Consider the following 22313-nt stretch of genomic DNA (forward strand, 5'->3'; position numbering starts at 1 on the left):
AACCAGGGAAGCAGTCAAATAGGGTTCAAGACGGATCTGTTGTAGCCATTCCAGCAGGCAACGAACGTCAACATGATGTCAGATTGACATTGTACCCCAACTTCGTAGGATGTTGCATTTTTTTGTTTGGAAATGAAAATCAGGTTGACGTCAAAACCCAATGTCAGGCCTACATCAATGTCCAACGTCCAACCTAAAATCAACCAAATATCAACGTCTAATGTTGTTACAGCTTGACGTTTTGTGAACATTACCACTATACCGTTAATAGACGTTGGATTTTGGTTGCCAAACCTGACAAATAAATGTCAGTATTTGACGTCAATATGACGTTAGTTTCGGATGTTGGCTCGATGTTAGATTTTCACGTTCCCTCACAAACTAAAATCATCCAAATATTAACGTCGGATTTTCACAATCTAGCACAACCTAAAATCAACGAAATATCATCGTCATTTGATGCTACAGCTTGATGTTGTGTGAACGTTACCACTATACTGTTCATCAGATGTCGGAATTTGGTTGTCAAACCTGGCAAATAAATGTCAGTTTTTGACGTCAATATGACGTTAGTTTAAGATGTTGGCTCGATGTTGAATTTTCATGATCTAGCACAACCTAAAATCAACAAAATATTAACGTCATTTGATGCTACAGCTTGACGTTGTGTGAACGTTACCACTATACTGTTTATCAGATGTTGGAATTTGGTTGTCAAACCTGGCAAATAAATGTCAGTATTTGACGTCAATATGACGTTGGTTTAAGATGTTGGCTCGATGTTGGATTTTCACTTTCCCCCACAACCTAAAATCAACCAAATATCAAGGTCTAATGATGTCACAGCTTGACGTTGTGTGAACGTTACTACTATGACGCTTATCAGAAGTTGGATTTTGGTTGCCATACCAGACGAATAAATGTCAGTATTTGATGTCAATATGACGTTAGTTTAAGATGTTGGCTTGATATTGGATTTTCACTATCCTTCGCAACCTAAAATCAACCAAATATCAACATGATTTGATGCTGTTATTGGAAGTCAAAATAACATTGTTCTTAGACGCTGGCCAGACATAAAAATTTGGTCACCTGATGTCACAACCTAAATCTAACCTAATATTGTCTTGTGATGTTGTGTGCCTGCTCGAATTGTGGGCCATGCTGGGCTGGCAGGTGCAACAGATTGGCTCTCTTTAACCTCTCACAAAGCACCTTCCTGTTACACCACCCTATTTTGCAGGTCAAAGGGTTGAAAGGTCACCACTTTATAAAAAATAATTGTTTTAGCATTGCTTGTGTTTGACGTGTGCTGATCATCTGCTTTATTTAAACCATAAATTCCAAATTTGCTCTCAGCTTGAATGGGACAATTAGACAAAAGAGCTGTTTAAACTGGATTAAAATAAAGATGGACTGGAGCCCAGCTGAAGCAGTTAGAATTGATTATTGAAGAATGGTAATAGGCGATCAATAGTTAATATGCAATTTTATGCTTTAATAAGGGACATTAATAACATGGAAGGAAAGGTGTGTGTCAGTGTTAATGAAGCTTAATGACTTGCATTGACTGCCCTGTTTCTTAACCGGAGATCCTCTTTAGCACCACTACTTTCTAGGGTCAAGCAATGTTTACACATCTTGTGCCGCAGATGCCCTCTTTAAAAATACATGGACAATAAACATCCCTTTTCTTCTCTCCTTTTCTCCCTCAGATGCTCCCTCATTCATAGTGTCCAGGTCCATCTGCCCTTGTTTGATGAGGCCAGTATAACGGTGGGAAAGGAAATGGAAATTTGGGACAAAGCCCCCTTTTTTTCCAGGGGGACTAATATGTTGTGTGTCAACATCAAGGCTTCGTTCACAGCGTTGTCTCTATCTCAGGCAATTGCACCCATGGTGCAGTGCCTGATAACAGGGCCCCATGACGCAGCTCCATAATGAAGGCCATTTCGACCACTCATCCTGTGCTAAATGGCTGTATTACTGTGATGGTCATCAGTCCAGGATTTGTTTGCACAATGGTCAACACCGCTGCACTAACATTCATTAGCCGAGCATTCATAAACATATTTTATTGCCACTTTTGGGAGAAAATACTGGGTGAAAACATAAAAAAGTAAATATTAGTATGTTTTAATAATCAGATTTTTTTTCCCTTTTACACATTTGCCACTATTTTCTAGCGAACATGAAATTCATAGGATTTTGGATTTGTAGAATGTAGGAACTTCCATTTATTTTTTCTTTTTGCTTGAATAAGTTGTGACTCAATTGTTGCTGTTTTGCAACCATATTATTGCAATATTTAGATTTTAATGTAAGCATCTACAGGGGCAGACTTAAACAATAAGGAAGGTACGCAACCACTTAGGACCCCGACCATTGCCAAGAAGCCTAAATTAATCATAGCCCCTTTATAAACTTTCTATCATGTGTTGTAAATTCTGTCTATAACTGTTAAGATTTTAATGTAATCCTTTTCAAAACTATGGACCCCAATGAACAGTGGAACGTTCCTTCTGTACTGCACATGCAAATATTAAAATCCAAACACAAATATGGCCAATTAGCTGTATTTAAATAGTTAACAAGTAACAATTTACATAGTTAGTTTGTGAACTTGTGAATTTATTGTATTTAATTTTACATTGAGAAGATAAAGGCTCCACTTAGTTAAAAAAAAAACAGAATACAGGGAAAAAAAATATCTACAGAGAAAGAGTGTTTTGAGTTTCAATGCTTGGGCCCCATACCTTGAGTTGCTTAGGGCCCCCCAAGTCCAAGTGGTAAAGTCCACCCCTGAGCATCTAGAAGGCATACAGTTCATTTAAATGTTTTGTAATTGTATACACTCTCAGAAATAAAGGTACGTGAGCTGCCACTGGGGTGGTACCTTTTCAAAAGGTACACATTTGTACCTAAAAGGTCCATATTAATACCTCAAGGGTACATATTAGTACCTAAAAAGTACAAAAGTGTTCCTCTATAAAATTTTTAGCCACTAATATATGATTTTAAGGTACCAAGATGTACCCTTTATGTACAAACGTGCACCCTTTGAAAAGGTACCACCCCAGTGACAGCTTTCGCTGTGTAGATACCATAAAATTGCCTATTATGTTTATATCTGTACAACTACAAATATGAGGAAAAAAACAGCAAACTATAGCGTTAAAATTATTAAAGTTAACTTAAATGCCATCTAAATGTTTTCTTTAGGACTGAATAACCCCAAATTAAAATAACTTGTGGCTTGTTCAATGTGACATTACAAAGAAGTGACAAAATGAGATACAATTGCATCATTAAACAAACGAGCCCTCAGGATTACAGCAAAAACACTAGCACAAGGACAAACCCTTAAACAGGACATCCATCAATCTAACAGGATCAATTTTCCAAAGGTCTCTGGATCAGGGATAAAGGAACGAGGGGTTAATCTCTGGAAATCATGTTCTTATTAATAACAATTTCTCAAATTTCTAATACCCACGAAAGAGTAACTAAAAAATTAATCAAAAGTGATGGCAGATTTAGCCGGCTTCTGCCTTTTTTCTCCCCAAATGCAAATACTTTCTTTCCTTGAGTTTTAGTTTGATTATACTCACTTCTTCCTTGATCTATTCATTTTTCCGAACACGTCTTCAATGTGATTTCCTCGTCGTGGCCACAAACAACAAATTATACAGTGCCAGCGAATGCTAAAAATCCCCCTTGCTTTGAACATCAAACTAAGAAAGCAACAGCATCTGATATTTCTGGAACAATTCAATGCGCAATTACTGTTAATTTGTCCTGACGAAATCATGTGAAAGCACTTGTCTGCTGAACTTAACGCTGTATGAGAATATTCATGTCTTTGACTTTCCACACTTAGAAGATAATTATTGTTATTACCATCACGGTTGAGATCACTCCACAAGGACATGTCAAGACAGTTAAAATCCGCAGACGCACGCGCCACATAACAGAGCAAAACGCAAAATGTCTCGTTATCACCTTCAAAATGCTAATCAATTATGTCCTAGCGCGTTTCCTGCAGAGAACACGATGTTTTATTTGTATAATTACTCCCCCTCTGCTGTCGTTTGGATTCATATATTTATAACCCGTGCGACTTTATTGATTTTACCATAAGGCTGCATCATTTCTGCACCATAAACAGATCCAGGCTTTCTAAACAGAACAACAGGGTTTAGTGTAAAACACAGCCGTGTTGACAGGATGTATGATTAGCTGTGCAGGGGTTGGAAAGGGCCGCTTGGCAGACATAAAAGACAAGCTTTTCCTTTCAGAGGCAAATAAAGGGACATAAAGTGGACATCACATTGAATCATGCTCACAGTCAGAGGTGGCGCTCGGCGTGCTGTTGACCAGTCTCTCTCACTCAAAGCGCACTTATAATCCTACAGAAACCACTGGAGCTGATGGGACGTCTACACTAAGCACACACAAACAAACAGCCCCTTATTTCTCTACTGGATGTGGTTAAGAGAAATATCCACTTTTTTTTGCTGCGCCCCATGATGCTATGTGCAAATTATGAGAGTAGCTTCTTTTAAGCTGTAAACAATCAGTGTAGTGTTTTGAAAATATTGATACAGTAACGGGACGTTATTATCCTCACCGTTTATTTATCAAATACGGGGACCTTTTAAATAAACCACTTAAAAATAAACCATATAAAAGGCAACTAATTAGAATTAACAAATTACTATCTGTTTACCATAATTAACTTCACAAATATATAAGTAAATATTAAACATCACTGTATGGTGTAAAAATAACTGCTAATTAACATGTATTATGTGATTTACAGGCTTTTTTTGTTGTTGTTTGTTTGAGGTTATGAGTGCACTATGAGACCTTTATATCTGCTCTGTTGACTTTTGATGTTGAAGTCTGTAAAATAACAGAAAAAGTAGTTTATTACCAGGTTATTTTACCGTAATTTGAAATGTTAATACAGACAATATATCACTTTAAACAATTTAAATAAAATAATATGTAATAATAATATATAATAATAAAACAATAATTCCAACATCAAATGTTTGAGGAATGATTAAACATCCCATAATGCAATTTAAAAGCAATAAACATTTATTCATAATTTTCCTTCGGCTTAGTCCCTTTATTCATCATGGGTCGCCACAGCGGAATGAACCGCCAACTTATCCAGCATATGTTTTACACAGCGGATGCCCTTTCAGCTGCAACCCAGTACTGGGGAACATCCATACACACTCATTCACATGCATACACTATGGCCAATTTAGTTTGTACAGTTCACCTGTACCGCATGCCTTTGGACTGTGGGCTAAACTGAAGCACCCGGAGGAACTCCACACGAACACGAGGAGAACATGCAAACTCCACACAGAAATGCCAACCGACCCAGCCAGGACTCGAACCAGCGATCTTCTTGCTACTACTGAGTCACCGTGTTGCCCCCAAATTATTATCAGTATACAATAAGTAACTCCAAAAATATATAGTAAAATATAGTATATTAAACATCCCTGTATACTGTAAAAAATATTATCTAAATTACATCTAATTAATACATATTTTAAGATTAACATGCATTTATTTTGTTTATTTATGGTTAGAAATTGCATTTTGATACCTTTATCTGTGCTCTGTTGACTTTTGATGTTTAAGTCTGTAAAATAACACAAAAGGTGGTTTATTATCAGGTTATTTTACTGTAATTTACAACAACAATACAGACAATATATTACTTTAAACTAATTTAACATAGTAATAAAAGTCGTTTTTTTTTTTTTTTTTTACTTTTAAACATCAAATTATGTGAGTTTGACACAGAAAAACAATAATGGCAGAGCAATACCATCTGTTACTAGAAGAGACTGTGCTGTAAACTTTTACACGGTCAGTCTTCTTAGTTAGAGCCAGTCATTTTTGAAATACACTTCCTATTGATTTAAGAGGTATTACAAATTATTCAACACTTAATCACAATTTAAAGAAATGGCTAAAAGCAAGTCACATTTGTAATCGTGCAATTTTTCTCTTGCTTTTTATGAGATTCTTATGATATGTTTTGTCTGCTTGGCGTATGTAACTTTACTGTTATTGTATGTGTAATAATCTGTTTTTGTATTTTAGGTTGCCTTTTTAAAATCTGGCAGGGTCAACAAATGAAAATTGGGCTTTGAGGCTAGTTCTGGCTTATTTACAGTTTTACTGTTGATTAATGAGCCTTGTCCCTATTAAATACAATAAATTTAAAATGTTTGAGGAAAGATCAAATATCCCATAATTAGGGCCAGATAGGGGCATCATGGTAGCGCAGTGAGTAGCACGACCTCACAGCAAGAAGGTCGCTGGTTCGAGCCTCAGCTGGGTCAGTTGGCATATCTGTGTGGAGTTTTCATGTTCTCCCCGTGTTGGCGTTCCCCCACAGTCCAAAGACATATGCTACAGGTGAATTGGCTAGGCTAAAATATCCGGATATGAGAGTGTATGGGTGTTTCCGAGTGATGGGTTGCAGCTGGAAAGACATTTGATGCGTAAAACATAAGCAGGATAAGTTGGTGGTTCATTCCGCTGTGACGACCCCAGATTAAAAAAAAGGGACTATGCCAAAAAGAAAATGAAGGATTGAATAGGGCCAGACAGAATCTGCTGATATTTTTTGCTATTTCTGCGCAGATTTTTGTAAAAGATCCATGGTTTTATGTGGAAGGATTTTGTGAGTATCGTAACTTAAAACTTAATACATGAAATGTATTATTACAACTATTATACCTATTTATTATTAATGCCTATCTATTTTATTCATGTTTATAATGCAAATCCAATAGTGTATATTCAGAAGAATGCGGAAGGACTTAATTTGTCAGTAACCTGGGTCAAGCCCTTTCGGTGAACTGTATGCCATTACAAAATCAGTGTGTTTAGGGTTTGTTTTCTTTAAAAAGTAGCAATCTCCACTGCCTGAGTGATATCCGATACAAAGTGGGTCTCAGATTGTACACGAAGCACTGCATTAAATTACATTGTCCTCATGCCATGTCTTAAAAATACATTTATTTTACCCCAGTATATTCAATGGAGCTTCTGCGCTAGCCTGCTAATCCTGACGGTCACGTGCTTGTAAACGGCTTTTCATGTCATTTTACACTTAAACAACTAAATGAATGCCAAAGTCTATTTAACTGATTATATTTTAATTACATTAAAACGTCAATGCTGTAAAAGGAACCGTATAAAATGGAAAAAAGTCACAATGACCATTCACCGGAAGTCTATCAGTATGGAAAGAAATGCTCTGCATATACCCTATTAGATCCACTTATTTGGTAAACAAAACAAGTCTCTAAGATAACGTCTACTAAAAGACAGAAAATATGATTTTACAAACTGTATTGTAAATAAAACATTAACAATTTTTATTAGTCTCTAATATTACTGAAATTAATAGAAAACTAAATAAATATAAATTGACACATTTACACAAGAAAATAGACTCGATGGGCTAAAAAACTGCAGAAATCTGCGAATTACTGCACATGCAGATTTTGTGCGGGCCTACCCATAATGCAATTCAACAGCATAAATAAACAAACAAAAAACACAAATTATGGAAAAGGGCTAATTCGTGCATTTATTTTTTACACTGCACTGTAGGAAAACAAAGATAACATAATCTGTACACTCTCAGAAATAAAGGTACACAAGCTGTCACTGGAGTGGTACCTTTTCAAAAGGTACACATTTGTACTTAAAAGAGTCCATATCAATACCTCAAGGGTACATATTAGTATCTTAAAAGTACAAAAGTGTTCCTCTCAAAATTTTTTAGGCACTAATTTATGCTTCTGAGGTACCAATATGGACTCTTTCAGTACAAATGTTAACCTTTTAAAAAGGTACCACCCCTGTGACATACCTTTATTACTGTGAGTGTATGGAAAAAATCTGTGTTTTGGCCACAGATATGCATGTGATGGTAATATCACCAAACATAACGTTATTATAATGACAGATCAGAAAAGTCAAACATGCTAATCAGTCAGTTTTTACTATGTGTGTATCACAACCTTATTATTTAAAGTTAATTGTTTCATTTATGTTTTAATATATAAATGTAACTTCCCCAAACTTGAAGTGCGGCTCATACTGTAATTTGAAACACAATACTGTAAAAAGGGCTGGAGATTTACTCTTCGGCGACGCACTGTTGTTCAAATACAGTTCAAGTTATTCAAGGACGGCCCAGTGATCACAGCCTTGACACCCTTTGCAAGGCACCTTAAAGCATTGGAGACAGCCATCTGATAAGGCAATTAGTGTAATATATTGTCTTGATTTGATTCATATTAGCCCTGTTTGATTTACTGTGCACGGTCTGCAGAAAAGCAAAGATCCAGACAGCATGTTCTGTGCCAGACATGATTTAAATGCCTTTCTATGGGTGCTGGAAGTGTATCCTAGAGTACTGTCAGAAAGTGTGGTGTGCCATACTGGGGTTGTTGGCAGTAGGGCAGCATCATAAACGACCATCTAAAGTGGCAGTTGATAATGTAAATGCAAAGTGACGGCTGACCAAAAAAGTATCTTGTCAGCTTCTGTTTTTGCTCTTTTAACTCGTACATCATTACACATGTGAGTTTGGACTGGGCAGTAGTTTTTTAAAAGTAATTCTTTGCGTTTATCATTGGATTATCAATTTAAATAAATTGTGTTTAGGCAGCCACATAATGATGATAATGACAGCCAACTCCATTTCTTAACCAAAAGGCTTGAGTCAGATTTACATCGCACTGTCATATTAATTATTTATGGAAGGGTGGATTTATGGCCCTGTCTGGGCAAGCTGCTAAATCTGAATGGCCAAATATTGAGATTTTAGCGCTATGCTTTTAAATCACCCCTTGATTTGTCTCTGCTTGTTTGTCAGCAGCTTTGCGCTTCAGGTCATGAGTGGCATTTGCTTGTGTGGCCCCTAATTGCTGAGTCCCCAGTAAGACAGATGAGTGTTAATGCCTGGCACTGAGAATAGAGCTGGGGTGTGTCTTTGTGTGGCATGTGTATGATGATAAAACATTGTTATAAGGACAAGAATGTAGATTGTTAGCTCAATATAAGAATTTAGTCCTTTGATCCGTTTAAGCTCTTTCATTAAATTATATTATATTATAGCTAATCAATGACTAATTAACAATAAATAATTATTGCAGTATTTTTATATCTTTGAAAATGTTTTATGATAATTATCCACATATGTATTAATAAATTATTCAAATCAACGGTTTAATTTGTTAATGTTTACCAACAGTAATAGATGCTTTAGAATTTTTTTGCATGTTTATTAATATAGTAATACTAATACAAATTGTAACAAATTTAACAATATTTTAAAATCATATCTTTTATTTTCTATCTATATTATCTTTTATTTTTAAATATCTAGTTATTTTATAGATAGATTTTTCCGATACATTTTGTAGCAAATAATACAGTAATATTTATAAAGTTGTATGTATGAAGTATTAATTAATACTATTGTATTATGTCATGTTGTTATTTTATGTTATGTTGTTATGTTATGTTATATTAATAATCTATGTAGATAGATGAATATTTCTAATTTATGCATATATTTTTCAAGTGTAAAATATAAAATAAAAAATAACTTATATAGTCAAGAGAAAACCTGAAAAGTTTTTTTGAAATTTTGAAATCGCTTTGTAGGATTCCTGAAGGAAGCTGATACAAATCTTTTCTCTGTATAACTTGTATCACTTGCTATTGATAAATCGTTGTTTTTATATGATGTACCTTTATATTGTATGTATTGTACATGGATTTAATTATATAATTGTTGCTTATATATTTGTGTGTGTGTGTGTGTGTGTGTGTGTGTGTTTATTTATTTATTTAATTATTCATTTTATTCTTACATATTTATTATAAATTTTTTTATTTATTTACATTATTTTGTATGTTTGTTTTTGATTTCTGTACTACATGTTAAAAGCTATACTAAAATCAATACAGTGTTTAAAAATATTAAATTAAAAATCTAGTTAAATATTTAATTTATGAAGAAAAATATATACAAGCTTGTAACTTGAAATAAACATATATTACAGCTTTTATTAGTAAAATAATAAATTTTCTCTCTATAAGTTTATATTTTAACTTTTTTCAAATGTAGCAAAAAGTATAAATACTACTACTGATACTAACTAAAATAATAATTATAATAGTGCTATAAAAATGTAAAAATAGTGCCATGTGAAATTGTGCATCTATCGTTAGCTTGTTTAAATTCCTTTTTTTGTCATTAATAATCACAGCACTGTCACTTATTTCCTCCTTTGAGTAGCGAGACTGAACGTTCAGTTTCTTAACAACGCTGGGCTGTATCATTTCCCAACTAATGGAGCAGCAAATGGGATAACAAGGCCCTTTAGATTTGTAGGCTGTCTCTGAAATTAGCACATTTACGAGCTCTGTCTAAATTAAACAAATCATTGATTTTATGTAGGGGAGTTATAGCACCATATTCTACAGCAGAGTCTCTGAGAATCTCGAGAGCTTTCGGGTTTCCCTGTTTGCGTTGTCTCACTTTCCCCCTTCATTCCTGATGCTGTTTCCTGTTAAGAGAGAAGAGAAACAATCTCTCAGCCCCCCCAGATACTCCATGCCACACCACCAAGAGAAAACAAAGCCTCCGCTCCTCAAACGAGCGAAAGCTGCGTGTCCCCCTGTTGGATTGTGACACACGCCGGGCCCTGCCTTTAGTTAAATATGAAAGCACCAAGCACACGTGCATATATATGCGTGTGTGTGTGTGTGTGTGTGCATTTGGAGAGAGTGACTGCCAGGACTCACAGAATCAGCTGCAGAACCATTTTTAGAGCTCTCGTTTCCCCTTCTCTCCCCGCAGCCTTTGATCATGTAGCACTGTCTACAGTATGAATGCTTACGCTCTCGCTCTCCCCCTCTGTCTTTCACTCCCTCTGTTCTTTTGTGTGTATTTGTGCATGTGCGATGTATAGAGACGTCGCAAAATATCCATTGAGAGTGATGGGTGTCCTCCGGTGCAGATTTAGAAAGAGACTTTGTGTAATTCTGTGTTTTTTTTTTTTTAGCTTAAAAAATAAACAGAACCAAGAAGGTCATATCAGCTTCTGTGCTGGGGTGAATCTTCTTCATGACACCTTGAGTACAGGAATTGGTTGAGAAAAAGAATGAAAGAGTAGCAGGAATCACAATCATCTGTCATTCTATCTTTGTCCTTCATTCTTAATTCTGTTTTCTTTTCTTTGCAGATGCTACAGCAGATAACAGGTATCATTCCATATCTTTTTCCAAATTCTAAGTATTCTAATATTTGCTAAAAATATATTGTTATTTTGTGTGTGTGTGTTTATACAGTCGTAGGTAAATAAGTACTGTTTTCTTACAGAAAAAGCATCCATACAGGCTTGAAATGAGGGTGAGCAAATGTTGTGTAAACTTTCAATTAAAATTGTTTGTCATACTGTGTACAACATATTTGTTTTTGACAGCTTAAAAACACAGTACACATTGTAAAAGTAAGTTGCAAAGAAAATAACAAAAACAGGGTTTTCACAGTGAAGCCACAGAAGAACATTTTTGGTTTCTTAAAGAAATTTTAATAAAATTTAAATGTTAATCTTTAGTGAAAATATTTGTTTACTGTTTGAAAAGTGTATTAAAAGTGGGAAGTGTGCAATTTAATATCTAAAGTACACTTTTCCATCATAAACAATCTTTTGGGGAATGAAAAATGTCATGTTAAACATTCTCAATGGAACCATGAACTCCATAAGTGTGGTTTATTTCTAAACTAATTTCGAGAGGATCACATGCTTATGATTGACCGTGGCTGATCCCACATTAGCTAATGCATGATTCACCAATCAGATGACTCCTAACTCACTATAAATGACCAGAGTGCCTTACCTTAGACGCTGTTTACACTGTCAAGTCTTGATTCTCAATTCTGATTTGTTGCCTATATCAGATTTTTTTTTGCCTGTCCGTTTACATGTTCTTTTAATTGTGACCGATATCCAATTTTTGTGTTTACACTTGCAATGCATTTTATGCATAAATGCGTAAAGGCGGGTTCCAGCATCTGCACCACACTAGCCATGATGGAAGAAATTTTCTTGCTTTTAGCTCTGCGAAATATGCGAAGTTCGCTCAACTTTAAAATAATTTTGAGGCGGAGGAGGAGGGAAAGGGCCGCCATCACAGCTTGCGCCTATGGTTTATATATTGTGTCCTCCACGATTCAGCTGAATTTTTGGGTGCAAGAGAGATCTCAGGTCTGGTGGGAGCAAATTGTGGCGACTGACCACTTTCCTTCTCCATGTTTCCTCTGTTGTTGTTGTTTACTGTGTGTTTACTTGTTGTTTACTGTGTCTGATTTATTTCCACATATGAAAGAGGCCTGAAACCGATCTCTGAATATTCGAATGCATGCGTTTTATGTATTTATTTATTTATTTTTTTATGTTTACAAAGTCACAGAATAGATCTGATCTGTGTCACATACTGTATGAGCAAAAAAATTGGAATTGGTTCACATTTAACTGGCAGTGTATATGGGGCCTTAGTCATCTTCCTATTGAAAAATCCCCTCATCACTCCTACTCCTCTCCTTTTCCTTGACAGGACCACCCAGTGGTTAGCACTGTTGCCTCACAGCAAGAATGTCACTAGTTCAAGTCTTTACCTGGCCAGATTACATTTCTGTTTACATGTTCTCCACGTGCTTGTGTGGGTTTCCCTGGGGTTCTCCGGTTTCCTCCCACAGTCCAAAGACATGCGACAGTACATTGACCAAACCAAATCGGCACCTTAGATAAGCTCAATCAGCAGTATACCTTCATAGCGATCCCTAATCTGCCCTTTGCTAGTAGGGGAGTTCTCGAGACCTACCTGCTCAAACTCCCCTCTCGCCGTGCAAACGGGAGGGAGCCCAGGGCTCGAGGATCTTATGAGCTCAGGGCTCTCTCCCAGGACAGCATGCCAAACACGCTTTATACTCAATTATCTAAGTGTCAACTCTTGAAAGAAGCTTTATTTGTAAGATTGTAGTTTTGATCTGTGATCTTCATGAAGGTCGATCTTCTTCATGACACAAAGGCTGTGCTCACAATGCTAGTTCAGATGTGAATCTGGCTTTGTTTGTTTGTTTTTTTGCCCATATGCTATTCACACTGTAAAAAGTGATTAGTTACTTAAAGCAAGTAAACTAATTGTCTTAAAAGCAACAAGTTGGATATACAAAAATAATGTAAGCAAACCCATTGGAACTTGCAACTGTTAAGTTTACTTAACTTTATAATTATGCAAATTGTACTTAATTTTTAGAGTCAAGTAATCTCTTTTTACAGTGTCAGACAATTTAGCACGCCTGTTTTCAAATAATTACTGTAATTATTACAATATTACATATTTGGTGGTTCATTAAGTCTATAAAATCTACACTTATAGCCTGTATTGAATTTAGAAGACACACTAGAGTCTGGAAGAGCAAAGATTTTGCTAGATACAGAAAAGCTGGGAAAAAAACTAATATAATAAAGGTGTATTGGAAAAAAAAGTTATTAGTTTGTTTTTATTTTAAAAAATAAGTACAATTTGCATAATTATAAAAATTAAATCAACTTAACAGTTCCAAGTTACAATGGGTTTACTTACATTATTTTGTTTTATTTTCACAGTGCAGATAACGGTGTAAACTGCACATACTGCATCCAATCTGATGTTTTTAATTCTGCTTTGACCACTTCTTTATGTGGTTCTATATCAAAAACAGAATAGTTGTCCTGCAATGTGGGCCAGAGAGTGGCGCAGTAGGTAGTGCTGTCGCCTCATAGCAAGAAGGTCACTGGGTCGCTGGTTCAAACCTCGGCTCAGTTGGCGTTTCTGTGTGGAGTTTGCTTGTTCTCCCTGCCTTCGCGTGGGTTTCCTCCGGTTGCTCCGGTTTCCCCCACAGTCCAAAGACATGCGGTACAGGTGAATTGTGTGTACAGTGTGTGTGTAAATGTGTGTGTGGATGTTTCCCAGAGATGGGTCGCGGCTGGAAGGGCATCCGCTGCGTAAAAACTTGCTGGATAAGTTGGTTCATTCCGCTGTGGCGACCCAGATTAATAAAGGGACTAAGCTGACAAGAAAATGAATGAATGAATGTTCTGCAATGTGAACAGTCAAATCTGAATGTATGTGATGTAGTCACTAGATCCCCATTCATCCTAATTGTGTTCTGACGACAGTCACTCCAAAGACTTTACAGTTTTTTTGTGCCTCTTTGAATGCGGCAGACTGTTGTGGAGAAGAAAATGGATCATTCCATCTGTTTCAAAGTACTATTTATTCTCTTACTTTTCTAATTAAAAGTCTTTAAAGTGGTTCTATATCAAAAACAGTATGGATGTTTTGCAATGTGAATAGTGAAATCTGAATTTATGTAATGTTGTCACTTTAGATGCCCATTCATCCTAATTGTGTTCTGACGGGAGTCACTCCAAAGACTTTACTTTTTTGTGTGTGTCTCTGTGAATGTGGCAGGCAGTTGTGGAGTAAATGGATCATCTATTTCATAGTACTATTTATTATTTTACTTTTCTAATTAAACGTGTTTAAAGTGGTCATTTACTCAATAAAGGGGGAAAAAGTTTTTAAAGTATTTTTAAGTAACAAAATGGAGCCAATTTTCTTCAAATAATCTTCCTTTTGTTTCCGACAGAAGTAAATGAAACATATTTGGAATGACGTGAGGGTGAGTAAACGTTGACAGATTGTTCATTTCTGCATAAACTATCCCTTTAATTTTCATATCAGTCTGAGTATAACATGTTTGTTTTTGTCAGGTGAAAAGAACAGTCAGCCACTAGTTCTGATTGGTTTTCATTCATATTGTAGCTGTCAATCATTTCCACAGCAGCACCATTTTGCTCGTCCATTACATTATTTTCTTTTTCTTTTTGGCCTGTCCTTTTTAAAATTATTTTTAAGAAGTAATCTACTAGCGGAGACAGGCTCAGTGACAACAGCGTAATCTTAGGTTACAGTGCAGGAATACAGCATTTAATTTACCAGCTCTTAGCATGAGCACTTCCAAGTGCTAAGTGACAGAAATGAATAGCCATCTGAAGCACATGGCTGACATATGCTAATGAGGAATCTGTGCTGAGCCTCCATTGTATGGGACATCTCTCGCTATAGGTCCTCTGGTACCCGTTTCACTGCGATCGCTGTTGTAAAGGTAATAATTAAGACCTGACTGCTGTGTTGAAAAGATGTCTCTGTTATTACAGCGACCGTCCTGCCTCAACACGGGTCCCTCAATTATCACTGCGCTCTGCATTAAAGGGACATCTGAGAAGTCAAAATCACTCAACGTAAATGAACGTGTGATGTTTAACTTCCCTTTCCAGCGGCGATGATTTTTACTCCTCTTCTGCGTTCACATAGACATGGCAAGAATGACAAATGAGACCTGAAAACAACGAAAAGAGCTGTTAATGGGTCAAATTGACCCTGTTCTTCAAACATTAAGCATGTTTTTAAAATATAATTTACAAGGGATTTTGTTCACAGAAAATGGAAATGCATGTAGGGGATTTTTTTCTTCAGTAGAGCATTAAAGAAACTTTAGGTCTTTGGAGGTTCATAAAATGCATTTCAATGGCGAACGTTTTTTTAGTAAAAAAATGCTGCTCCGATTATAAAATGAGGTCTTTGTGACGTTAAATTATCTTTGCAAGAAATTAAAAATGATTTATAACATTATTATTCTTTCCTTTAATCTACAGCCTGTGCAAGCTTTCCTCAATGTGTTTGTGACATAAAATATTTCTTGGCACACAATGATATGTGCCTCTTGCCAGTGTTGTCTACTACATTTACTCATGTGTAAAACAATTTTTATTTGCATACACCATTTTTTCTTTTTTTTCTTTTGCTTCAGAAGACCTTAATTTATCACAAGGAAGCATCACTTATACTTTTGTTTTGCCTAAATATGTTTTTGACTCTCAAAGTGCTGATAGAAATTTTTAAGAACCTGGATTTCAGCTAAAATCTTCTTTGAAGTTCTACTGAAAGAAAAGAAAAAGAATCACCTACATGTTTGATAGCCCAAGTTTGAGTAAATTCCATTTTTGGTCAAACTACATCCTTCTGCTCATATATTTTATCCAATTTCAAAGACTTTTCACATTCATATTGGCCACTAAAAGTGTGAATGTTTTAAACAATGTTTATTTGAAGAGTTCAGCTGCAAAAACCTTTAAATGCCATCTGAAATGTTATCCTAAAATTAGTGTTTTTCTCAGCCTCCTATGTTTATGTTTTGTTGCTTCACTTGAAAGGCAATGAAAAGAACTTATTTGTCCCTTTAAAAGTAAAATTGCTGAGCCTACATACAGGAGTTGGAGAAAATTGCTATTTTTAGGAGAAAGTATCAAATGGCTTCTAGAGGTTTTTGCATCTAAACTCTTTATTTGCATACAGCAATTTTATAATTGTTTTATGCTTCAGAAGACCTCGGTTTATCACAAGTAGCCATCATTAATACTTTTGCTTTAAATATGTATGTTATATATGCTGAAACCTTCTTTAAAATTCTACTGATAGGAAAAAAGTCACCTACATGTTTGATAGTTCAAGTTTAAGTCCATTTTTGGTCGAACTACATCCTTCGGTTAATATCTTTTATCCAATTTCAAAGATTTTCCACATTCATACAGGCCACTGAAAGTCTCTCAATCATAAAGAGAAAGCGGATCGTATACACTCTGGCTACCTCAACTTTTATATCGACTGAAGTGTAGATTTATAAATGTCCCAGCTTTGCTTGTAATGGATTCAATCAAGTCATAGTAATATGTTTTGTTATTTGATACAGTCCGGAGAGAATGTAAAATAATTTCAATCGAATCAAGGGGCTCTGGAAATGGAGGAGAGGATTTGTGCTTAAGCCCTGGTAAAAAGAGCTGTCATCAAAGCACTTCACCAATTCACACCAGTCCATTTAGAGACATGTTAAGAGACTGAGGCCTGAAATTTGATTTTGAATGGAAAGGGACCTTGGACATGGATGGGCTTTTTCCTCCTCTGTTTCACTGATGCTTTAACGGAGGTCATTAGCAATACAAGAGAGTGCTAATGTAATGCAGTATAATGCACATATGTATGGCTACTGCCCTCCCATCACCCTTACATTGCACTGCCTCCCATTACTTTGGCCTGGGAGCACACATAACTTCTTGTAGAGACTTCTTTTAGATATGACAATAAAACAGAATACGCGTTATTAGCCAAAACAAGACATTAGTTGACATTTGTAAACCTGCGCTTTATTTTTGCCGTTTGTTTGAGGCTGAAGAAGCCATGTGCAATTCCAGCTCTGTCCAGCAGGTGGATTTCTGTGTGGTATTGTTCAGTGTTAATGTTATATTATCTTTAAACATCAACTGCGATTAAGTTTAAGTAAAGCTACGTAAATAATGTGATAGCAGCGTTTGTGTGTGTGTTTTTTTTTTTAATGAAAGAATACATTTTTCCGTTTTTTACACATTGACAGATGTTAAGACGCGTTTATGGGACTTACTCAACTCCAGTAGCAGGTATGTGCAAAAAAAAAGCAACAAGTAGACTAGAATGACTTTTTACAACACGTAAACACACTTGTAAGGGGGCTGCACGGAGTGAAAACAGCTAAAGACAAACTCGCGAGCAGCCCAGAGCGCGCGGTGGGACGCTGCACACTTACCTATTTCTGCAGACCTCGCGCATTGTTGAAACATCTTTTGTTTTGCTGCGGACTTCATTTCCCTGGTCTTCTAAATGGTGAAGAGAGACGATAATTCATTCCGTGCTCACAAAACAGCCCATGAGATCCCCCACGGGAGCGCGGAGAAGGGGGGTCAGGGTCCTCAGCGCGCGAGGAGGAGAGAATGAATGTCAGTCAATGAGCGAACCTGGCGCTGAGCGGCAGCACTGCACCTCCAACACTGTTTCTACCTCTGAGCAAATCTCTGCCTATCGTCTCTACTTTGCCACTGAGCGCTGACTCGTTCTCATCGGTTCATGCAACTGATACAACTCTCAACACACGACACGACCCGGGAACTCTGTCTCACGCGCGGCGACCGTCTCACGTTGTTTCCTCGAGGCGCTTGCTTCGCGGTGATCTTCGCTCTCCGGTTTCCAAAAGTTTCGGTTGTCGGGATAAAAGGACAGCTAAACCTTCCGAGGGATTTTTTAAAACAACGTAAGTGCTCTGAATGTCTTGACAGAGATTGTTTTTGTGATCCAGTGGGAGCGCGTCTCATGTTTATGTGGAGAAATCCGCTTTTATCAGACTGTTTAATGGGTGACCCCCGAGCCTGAATTAACGTACCCTAACGCGGCTGTCTCTTGCTCCTGGATAGTATTGCATTTGTTATTGTTGTTGTTTGCTTTTTCTTGTGTGGAAATTGAGTTAAGGTGATGATGCGCAACTTTATTATTCTATATCAATAGCTCTCCTATCAGACACAATGTTTCACTCGCGCGTAATGGGTTGATTGTGGCAATTATTTTAGTGACTACATGGAGCAAGTTCGCTGATAGTGTGGAAGAGTTTCTGAACTCCTAAAACACTTTGCTTGTTTTGACTTGAACATCAGTTCATCATGGTAAAGTTTGCAAAAACAGTACATTAAAGTTTTGAATGTAATGCTACACGGTGGAAACGCCAGAAGTCTCTTACAACATATTTTTAAATGAACAAAATCACCCTAAATATTTTGCAATAATTTGACGTATACGTTTAAAAAATGCCGGCAAACATAAACTCACATTTAACAGTTGCACAAGTGCTTTCCTGGGAAATTAACGCATGTCTTTTAAAATCCTCTGTTTTTGGTTGACGGAACTGAAGAGGAACTTGTTATAATGATACCCGTGATGATGTGCGCGTGTCTGCGGCCACCCACGAGTAAAACATGCTTGAGTGTGATGTTCAGTGGGTTAACCTTTAATAACGAACGCTATCAGCGCAGACCGGCTTTTAAAACCAACTGCTTGGGTAGTTCAGTTACGCTCCCTACTAATTTGTGACTGGTAGTGGACGTGAGAAGTGCTCCTGAGAGTGGAGATTTTACTATTCCATTTATAGTCCTCTCCATTTATAGTCTGTAATCAGAGCGGGAATTAATGCGCTCGAGACCAATGTTGCGGATAATTTATATTTTGTTCTCAAGCCACAGTAGATTGTTGGCCACTTTATTTTTGTTCCTCCAGAATTCGCGCGCATGTGTGTTAATTGAAAAAGAAATGTTTCGTTTTAAATTAATCTGTCAACAATGGTTGTTAAATAAGAAAACTATAGGCCTACTCGGAGCACTTAGTTGGATAGCACTTATATAGAGAGCAAAGTGAATCAGATACGTGCAGTAAGGAAACAAGGTGCAAGGAAACACCTGTTTACTATGGGTCACTACAATTTACACAACACGTACGGGAGTGTTTCCGTTCTACTCAGGAGTTGTTAATATTTTTCCAAGGAAAATCTTAGGCAGGGTTTTCAGACTAAGACTGTATTATCAACACACCTTCAGTGTATAATTTATACTATCTTTTAATAACACCATAGCACTGATATGTTTAATTATTTAAGTTTTGCAATCATTTAAATAATTTTATAAATCATTATTTTCATTCATATTATTCATATTATTTTATTTATAATAAATAATAACTTATGAATAGAAAATAGAACAATTAAAATGCACATTAAAATATATTTAATAATTATGTCTAATTTCATGCAACATTATAGATCGTTTTTGGGTTGTGTTGTGTTTGCATTCATAGATTTATGATCTAAATATTTTCACTAAATGTTAGAGCAGAGCTACATAAACAGTCTATAATTCTGCAGTCTACATAAGTCACATCAATTATTTATATTTTGGATGACACAATACGTTCCTTAGGTAGATGGCTTCGTTAAATTAACGTCTTTTATGTGTGAATTTTCATTTGCAGGATAGCTAATTATTTATTCCCGTGTTATTTAACGGCAGTGTGCAGTAAACTATTTTGCACTTTACAACTGTGAATATATTGCAATTGACTACAATTAATATTTATTACTTTGTTTTATATTTACACCAGAAAAAAATCTTTACTCCTAAATATGCATGGGGAGTTTTTTATTCGCTGATTATCTTTATTTTGAAACTGTTCTACAGGACAGAAACGCGCTTTATTGAGGCGCTCTGTGCAAGCAGGCCGAATCATTTTTTACAATTACACGCTTAATTTACTCGATATTTAATTGTAGATTTTTAGTAATAAATCTTTATTCCAATACTTAATGTGTGATTGTTTGATGTTGACTTAAATATATATATAATTGCTTATATAATTGTCTTATATTTGGAATCTTTTAAATAGCCATTAGACAGAATTAAAATCTTCCAAGATTACATTATCTTTTCAGATAATAGTGTGGATAAATGTTTATACACCTAATGTCAAACTCACTTGAGTGTTAAATTTTATTATATTATAAATTTATATAGGACAGTGAGATACGGATCATTATAGAATCGTATGTGTACAATGTTTATCTTAACAGTTTTAACATTCATATTAATTTTAATTAAAAATAAGAGATTATGTAGCTAAATCATATATAGGCTAAAACATTTAAGTTTATGAAATAGTCAAAAAGTTATTTGTCTCTTTTATCTGGATTTATAATACCAAATGAATACCAGGACACCCACCCTGTTGCGCTCTTGCATTTTAAAACTAAACCGCGCGGCTCCAATAATTCAGTGTTTCATTACTTCTTTTTATCCCATAATTTTTTTTTTTTTTTTTTTTGCCACCGAATAATTTAACACAGCAGTCCGGTTCGGGTCCCAACGAGACAACACACGATCAGAGAATGAAAGAAAAGTAACAGATGATTTATTCGTCAGCATTTCGATTTTTAGCCCTGCGTTTTCTGTTCTGTCCTTTTCAGAGCCGATGTCAGTTGTTATTGCTTCTCATTGATCCCCGTGCAAAGTGAGAAGTGAACTAAAATTAATGTCGATTCCACTGGCCGGATCAATGGCCAGAGTTATTTTAATCTGGATTTGTAGAATTAAAACCAGCAAGCGCAATCAAACGTTTTTATTCTTGTTGACAATTAGGAGGAGAGGAGAGCATCTTTCCCCACACACAGCGAGGATGAAGACAGCAAGAACTTCTGCGGCTCTAACTTGCGATAATATACGAGTGGGAAAGTGTTTCTGGTTTGGATTCAAAAGAAAAATCTATCCGATCCCGTGCACTGAGAGTAAATGAAGCACGCATTTCTCAAACGCACCAGCTTGATTGGCCTTTTGTCTGTTGCGTGTTATCGACAAGCGTGCTGTTTCCCAACGAATTAAACTAGAATTAACCCCGTTAACTCATACCCACCCGCCCTCGTGCATGTTTATGTTTTCACGTGCTAATAAACACTTCACCGAAAGCTCATTTGTCATGCAGATGGTGGCACGCTATGGTAATTAAAATAATCTACAAAAAATACCACAGTTTGAGCACAGGGAAAGGTCGTGTTCCTTAAAGGAATCTTCTGAAATCCTGGAGAAATATTTAAGATGCGCGTGCGTGACAAGTGTTTGGACGGTTGTATAAAGATGAAAATAATCAGGTGTAGTCCTTGGATTGCCTAACTTCACCATGTCCCCTTCTATTATGTTTTGAAGCGTGCAGACACGCCTATTCATGTACCTTTTTATTTAGTACCGAGGCGGAACATTTGAAATTTTATGGTGAGTGAGATACTTTGTTTGTTAGGTAAAGCGCCCCAACCGCAGCAGTGCCTCTGAATAAAATCTATCGCTGCTCCGGGGGTTTTGAGCACTGTTTATGCTTGCGTCCTCTTTTACGCATTTGTCTAAAAATATAGTTTGTTATTGTCCCTTTTTAACAATTTAAGTATTTTGTGACTGTTGTGTTTAACTAATTATAGCCTAATGCTTATATTTCTAATTGCTTATTTTTGCAATTACTTAAATATTGAATGATTAAATTAAATGGATTGCTTTATATTAACGCTGATTTAATTATAACAAATCGCCGCGCTTTGACTTTATAAAGCTGTATTTATTTAGCCTCAGCCATTGCGCTGACAGTCAGCGGGGCGTTGGCTTTGCGTGTACTCTTATTTTAAACTGCAAAATAATACACACAATTTACGTTTTTATAGTTTAGAAACTTAATTTTTTTTTGTAAATTAA

General features: G+C 36.0%; 1 protein-coding gene across 42 annotated transcripts in view; it reads left to right on the forward strand.

Moving 5' to 3' along the window:
• The window catches only part of rnf220a (ring finger protein 220a), a 353098-nt gene that overhangs the window by 157793 nt on the left and 172992 nt on the right, over window positions 1-22313 (forward strand). For 7 of the 42 annotated variants that reach the window (XM_087239653.1, XM_087239662.1, XM_087239668.1 and 4 more), the window contains exon 4: window positions 11450-11479. The exons of 7 other annotated variants lie outside the window; for them this stretch is intronic. The gene's annotated coding sequence lies outside the window, so the exon portion shown is untranslated. Of the gene's footprint in view, window positions 1-1715; window positions 1777-11312; window positions 11332-11433; window positions 11480-14767; window positions 14801-17744; window positions 18299-22313 lie in introns of those variants that run through there. 28 more of the 42 variants (NM_001443293.1, NM_001443294.1, NM_001443295.1 and 25 more) reach the window with 8 other exon arrangements.

Source organism: Danio rerio, chromosome 2 (genome assembly GCF_052040795.2).
Source record: "Danio rerio strain M-AB ecotype USA chromosome 2, GRCz13ab, whole genome shotgun sequence".
NCBI lineage: Eukaryota > Metazoa > Chordata > Actinopteri > Cypriniformes > Danionidae > Danio > Danio rerio.